The sequence below is a fragment of the Patiria miniata genome, unplaced genomic scaffold (genome assembly GCF_015706575.1).
Source record: "Patiria miniata isolate m_02_andy unplaced genomic scaffold, ASM1570657v1 HiC_scaffold_23, whole genome shotgun sequence".
Lineage (NCBI taxonomy): Eukaryota > Metazoa > Echinodermata > Asteroidea > Valvatida > Asterinidae > Patiria > Patiria miniata.
Window position 1 is genome coordinate 6,417,839 of NW_024037062.1, and position 6,527 is coordinate 6,424,365.

The window sequence follows — 6,527 nt, forward strand, 5'->3', positions numbered from 1 at the left end:
TGTATTCATGAGCTCGGCGGACGGATTTTCCCAGTCAATTTCCTAATATGTTCATTCACCTCTGAAAATTGGTCATTCGTTTTCATATGAATTTAAGAATCGCTCTGAACATGCGTTTCATTTTCGCTACCAGAGCATTCGATTCCATTTCAGTTCAATCAATTAAGTGATTGAGCAGCGCCTTTCGATTCCAGAACTCTGCGCTTAAAGATAAATGCTTGCGTAATTGATTGCACATGCAGGTAACGTTATTGGCCGTCTGTTTCTCAAAACCAAATGTATGGACAATGAAAACGTTTCAACTTTCATTGAATTGAAATGGGATTAAAGGCATGCATTCAAATTCAGACGAAAATGAATGACCGATTTTCAGATTTCTTGAGTTGTTGGCCCTAAAACGAGTCTGTTCTGTATTTCAAAGTAAAAAATTCGTTCATTGATTAGTCATAATGACTGTGTAACATGATGAGATTTAATTTATGGGAAACCGTCAAACAATAACAAATAACATGACCGAAACAAATAAAGTATTTTAAACGCGAAAAATATAAACCGAATAAAAAAAGAAAGTCAACGCCCATGGACAAAATAACACACTTGTTGTTTGGGCAATAACCCGAGCCTATGCAGGCCCCGGCTGTATTCAGTTTTAAGTTCGGCCAGCGATTGGTCTTAATGTTTTACATAAGGAGATTCAATTTCGTGAGAAACCGTCAAACAACAACTAAACGTTTCTTTCGAGAAAAGGCGCGCTAAATAAAACTAGTGGTCTCGCACGTGCCTAATTGAGCTAGTTTCGTTCAATAGAGGGCGCGCCACATAAATAGTGGTCTCCACACGGATGCTGCACTTTTATTAAACAAAGACAATAATTCAACAATACATCTTGTATTTCTTGAGTTGTTGCCCCAAAAACGAGTTTGGTGGTGGATATCGAGACCACTATCTATGTGGCGCGCCCTCTATTGAAAGAAAATTAAAGTGGGCATTGGTGCTAGACCAGTAGCGGTGCACCCAATCAAATAAATTCCAACAGACAACAGTGATAAATACCCATACTTCAAAATTCTTTTAAAAACTACTCAAAACTCTCACGGGTGTTTAGGCTTCACAGAAAAATGATGAGCAACATGTCATCTTTCATTTTCTTTTCAATTTTTGGTGGGTTGACATAATGACTTTTTCGATACATTCAAACCCAAAAAAGACGACCCCAAAAACGAGTGATTCTTTCCAGCCCTAAGTGGAAAGGTAGCCATCTTGAAAACGGATCTATCTATAACATGGCTAAATAGCGCCATCTTCGGGCCCGATCACCCAAATGCTCTGAATTGGAAGTCCCAAGCCCGGGCCAGAGGCGTTTTGTCATATCTCTTATATTTCCTAATTCCATGGCGCTAAGAATTCCATAGAAGAATTTGAGTGTATAACTTTTATTCATGAGCTCGGCGGATGGAATGTTTTTCTATTAACACGGGTGCACTCCTAGGTATCAGACCTTTAAATCGACTCCCGAAGAGATAATTACACTTTTCCTCCACATTTTTTGTTTAAATACTTTCCACTTTCGATTTCCAAGGCGTTTGCCAATTTTAATTTCAATACATCTAGTATTTCTTGAGTTGTTGCCCCTAACGAATTTGTTCTGTATTGCAAAATTAAAATTTCATAAAGTGATTTCTTATGATGACTGTGTGTGGAATTTAATTTTATGGTAAACAATAACAAATATTATGACCGAAACAAATACAGTATTTTAAATGCGGAAAATACAAATCGAATGAAAAAGAAAAGTCAACGCCCATGGACAAATTTTATAACACACTCGTTGTTTGAGCAATAATCCGGGCATATAGGCCCAGCTGTATTAAGTTGTAAAGTTCGGTCAGTGATCGGTCTTGATGTGTTACATCAGGACATAGGGAGATAGGGAGATTCGATTTCGCGAGAAACCGTCAAACAACAACTAAAAGTTTATTTCGAGAAAGGGCGCGCTAAATAAAACTAGTAGTCTCGCACCGAGACGAACGTGCGCACGTGCCTACTTAAGTTTCGTTCAATATAGGGCGCGCCATATAAATAGTGGTCTCCGCAAAGCGTCAACTAGGGCCAAGTTCTCGCAAGGAATATAGTTGACCAATGGTTAACTAACGTTAGCCCGAACTCTGTCTAGTCGACGATGGTTGACTACGCTAGTCGACTATTTGGAACCAGCCTCCATAACGCTAGCAGAGAGCTGGGATCCAGAAGGTTTGCGATGACATTTTGACCAGCGTTCGACTAGAGACGTTCGCACGTTGCTATTAGTGCGCAGGCGTAAGGTACGTCACAAATCAACCACTAGTCGACTAATGGTCCTAGCCCGAACTTGGCCACGGTTGCTGCACTATGGGTGCAGACCAGTAAATCGGTCCGAAATTGCCTACGCCGGCCAAATCACGATTTGCATGCCCTCAAAATCTTCAGTATTTTAGCATGCTGTGGGCCATGAACTTGAGGGTTTGTAAAAAATATGGGTGGAAGCTGTGCACAGGATTGGGAACTTGCAGTTCTGTGTAATTTGGATGTAATTTGGACCCAAAAAGCGCTCTATTTTGCAATGGAGTGTAGGCATCGTTTTTCAAAATGGCGATGGGCTTCAGGACTTTTTTCAGGGGTGATCATTTTCAGATGGAAATTTCTCATAAAAATCATCAGTTGACCCCCCCAAAAAAAAATTGAAAAGAAAATGAAAGATGATGCAATAAGCTTTTATTTGATGTGTGTTTCGAACACCTTGGAGAGTTGTGAGTATTTTTCTCGAATTTCTGAAGTGGGAGCATTTACCATAGGCGTCTATGGAAGTTTATTTACTGGTCTGCTACCCTATAGACCTTTCTTTTGTTTGTAAACATTGGCGCCATTTTATATGGGCTGCCGCAAGTGCATAAATTAAAACCGTGGTTTGCAACATATTTCCCCCCCCAAAAAAAAAGACCCCGTAACGCCCTCAATACAAAGTAAAAAGGCATGTTTAGGAATTATGTTTTAGCTTTGTAGACAATGTTGTATTTCCAACACTCATATTATATTTTGGTTATCTGTAAAAACTCTTCTTAAGTTTTGCAGGGTTGAACCTTCCATAGTTTTGCAAACCGTGGTTGGCAAAAATGCAGTTAGTCTGGTTCCCAGACCAAAAGATTCTGACTATTCCTTATATTATGAATCTTAGGTCAGGCAGCCTCCGTGGCAAAAATAAACATGACGACATTGATGGCCCTTTTTCAAAGCTCGGCTTCGTTTCCGATTTCGCTTTATCGCTTGTGGCTTTTAATGTTCTGTTCAAATTTTTAAATAAATCACTTGCTTCGTAATATCATACGGTTATGATAATACAGTTTGATGTTTCTGTAAGATAACATTGACTAATGTTGATCTGGAATCTTCAAAATTAGGCACCCAAATAGCACTGTTAGCAGGCAGAGCCGAATGAAGACCGAGTTTTGAAAAATCTCGGTAACGGTCGTCAAATTCAAAATTGTACATGGCGCAGCAAAAAGTTCGCCCCATACGATCCGAGTATATTTGTTGCACAAAACGTCGTTCAATTTCAAGTTTTCTAAATGAAAGCAATGAATATTAATTATCAACTCATTTAAAATAAAATTAATAAGCAATTAGCATTTAATTAAACCTATATTATATACTCGGAAATACTCAAAAATTCCAAATTCCATGGCTCTCAGAACTCCCTAATATATAGAATATTTAACCTCCAATATTTTGCCATGATATTTGACACAAGAATCTCGAAAATCGACAGGAACGGCGGAAGAATGACTCTACTATAGTTTAAGGAAATTGCATTTTAGGACACTCTGTATTGTATCATCAATTTCTTCCAAAAGAGGGCGCGCTATATAAGCACTGCTCACCGCTAGCCGACTTCTGTCCATTAACGATATAAACATAGTTATTGTAAAGACGAAATCCGAACTGAAATAAACACTTTGCATTGAAATGAAATCTCGTCCAATATTTTGCCATACTATGTGATACAAGAATCTCGAATATTGACCGGAACCGTGAAAGAATGACATATATATAATTCAAGGAAATTGTAGTGTCAGGACACTCCGTATTTAAATCGCTCACTATCACATGTGCTTCCCAATCTCCCCTATCAATCAATCCGAGATATGGTGATGAGAACTAACCAATTGCTTTGTTGATAACGCCCTCTACCGCTGCGACAGCTAGACTATGCATATTGCATGATTGACGGTGGACAAAGGAATGATGTATACTTGCAGTAGTTTTAAGTCATGTTAGTTTTCTGGGTATGGAGTTTTAATTTCTAAGATTTTTGATGTCAGTGCAGACATATTTGACATCTAGAATATTGTTAAATTTCACGTTGTTTTAATTTCATCAGTGCGAGTTTCACAGGGAAATGTTTTATGGAATCTAGTCAGAAAGTGCTTGTAGGTATTGTGCAACTTTTATTAATTTTATTATTATTATTATTATTATTGTTTTTTTTTTTTTGGGGGGGGGGCTAATTTATACCGTTAGCTCAAATTTGGTTTGCAACAACCACGAAAGAAAGCAAGACTAGGCACGTCTAGTAAAGATGTTCCCAGAGATGGACTTGGGCTCAGGGGTCTAAGGAGTTACCTTAGTCATTTGTTTGCGGGCCACGGTAGGGCTTATGCAAGTCGAAATCTTAAGAGACTGTCAGTCAGGTCAGGTCAGGTCAGTTAGGTCAGGTCATGTCAGGTTAGTTAGGTCAGGTCAGTCAGATTGGGTCGGTCTTATTCAAGTCTAAATCACAAGAGACAGTCAGTCAGGCCAGCTACTTCAGGTCAGGTCAGGTCATTCAGGTAAGGTCAGGTCAGGTCAGGTCAGGTCAATCAGGTCGAGCCGGCCAATCAGGTCAGGTCAGTTCGGGTTGGGTCTGGTTTTATTCAAGTCTAAATCTTAGACAGTCGGTGAGGTTAGTTAGGTCAGGTCAGTTCAGGTCAGTTCAATTCAGCTCAGGTCAGGTCAATTCAGATCAGTCAGGTTGGGTCGGGTCGGGCTTGATATTCTAGTCGAAATCACAAAAGACAGTCCGGCCCGGTCCAGTCGGTGGGTGCGTGCCTGTGTGCTAGATAAGTGCTAAAAAGTATAGGCTGGCCCTCTGGGACCAGCACAACTTTAGTCTAAACAGATACATGTCAGGTCATGAGACACTTTAAAAGATAACTGACAGTAAGAAATGATATCTAAAAACGATACTGCAGGTGCACGCTTACACTCTATCTAAAGTGCTTTTATTGAATGAATATACATTTAACACAGAAAAGAGACGTGGTAGAAAAGGCTTGTGCCGTGATATGCCAAACTTTCTCCATCGTGTCTCTGACTAAATTTTCAATTAATTTAATTGGCTTTAAGGTAATGGTCACCATTTGCAGAAAAAAAGGTAATATTTGCCTTTTCAAGAAACAATCAACAATACATTTGAAGCAGGTTATAAATAAAAAAGAAGAAAATGTCGAAATTGTGCACAATAGATGACATACTTTTGAGAAAACTGTAACAACGCATCTTTTTTTTCTCACGCAAAGCATGTTTTTGTTGACCGTTTGAAGGTTTGGTCCTAACCATCGATGGTTATTTTTTGCCTGGAAACAGAAAGAATACTGGGCGGAAATTATTTCACAGGATGCTTTATATATTTTTATTTTCTGAAAATTAAGTAGAATAAATCATGATATTTTGATAGTTTTATGTTTGAGTGTTTGCAAATGGTGTCGATTACCTTTAACCACTTCTAAACTTGAAGGAAAGGGGAAAAAAAAAAAAAAAAAAAAAAAAAAACAATTTGCTAAGGAACATTTCCAGTTACAATTGTTTTTTTTTAAGGAATTTCTACCAGTTACTGAGATTCATGCTAAAAAAAGCCATTGAATTTCAACTTGAAAACGAAACTGTCACTTTTTAAAGTAATATTGTGTTTACGTTTGTATTCCACTTGTCACTAATCTTTCCAATGATTATTATTTCGTGAGAAGTGCGTTTTTAGAGCCCAAAAGATCGCAACCAGCCAAAAGTGCAAATTTTAAGAGTTTTGTAGTTTGAGTGAAACAATTTCATGTTCTAGCTGGTTTTCCAAAAATATCCCTTTTACTATTATTTTTCTACATGCAAAAATGATATTACGTAATTATATGCCCTTGTATTTTATTACAGATTGTACCACTAAGAGTCTAAAATATTCTTATTTTTTTGTATTTTATTACAGATTGTACCACTAAGAATCTAAAATATTCTTAGCAAAAAAACTCGAAAAAAGGTAAATTTAAATTCTGTTTATCATTATTTTGTTTTTAATCCAACTGATTTCTTTTTCCGGTATCAATGTAGCATGGGAAACTCCTGCCTCTAAAGCTCACTGGAAAATTTGACAAATTCAAAACTGCGGAAAAGTCTACGTCTTAAACCTGGGTTAACCTTTAGACTGCTTCCCGCTCCCTCCATCATAGCCCTTATTTGTTTTCAGT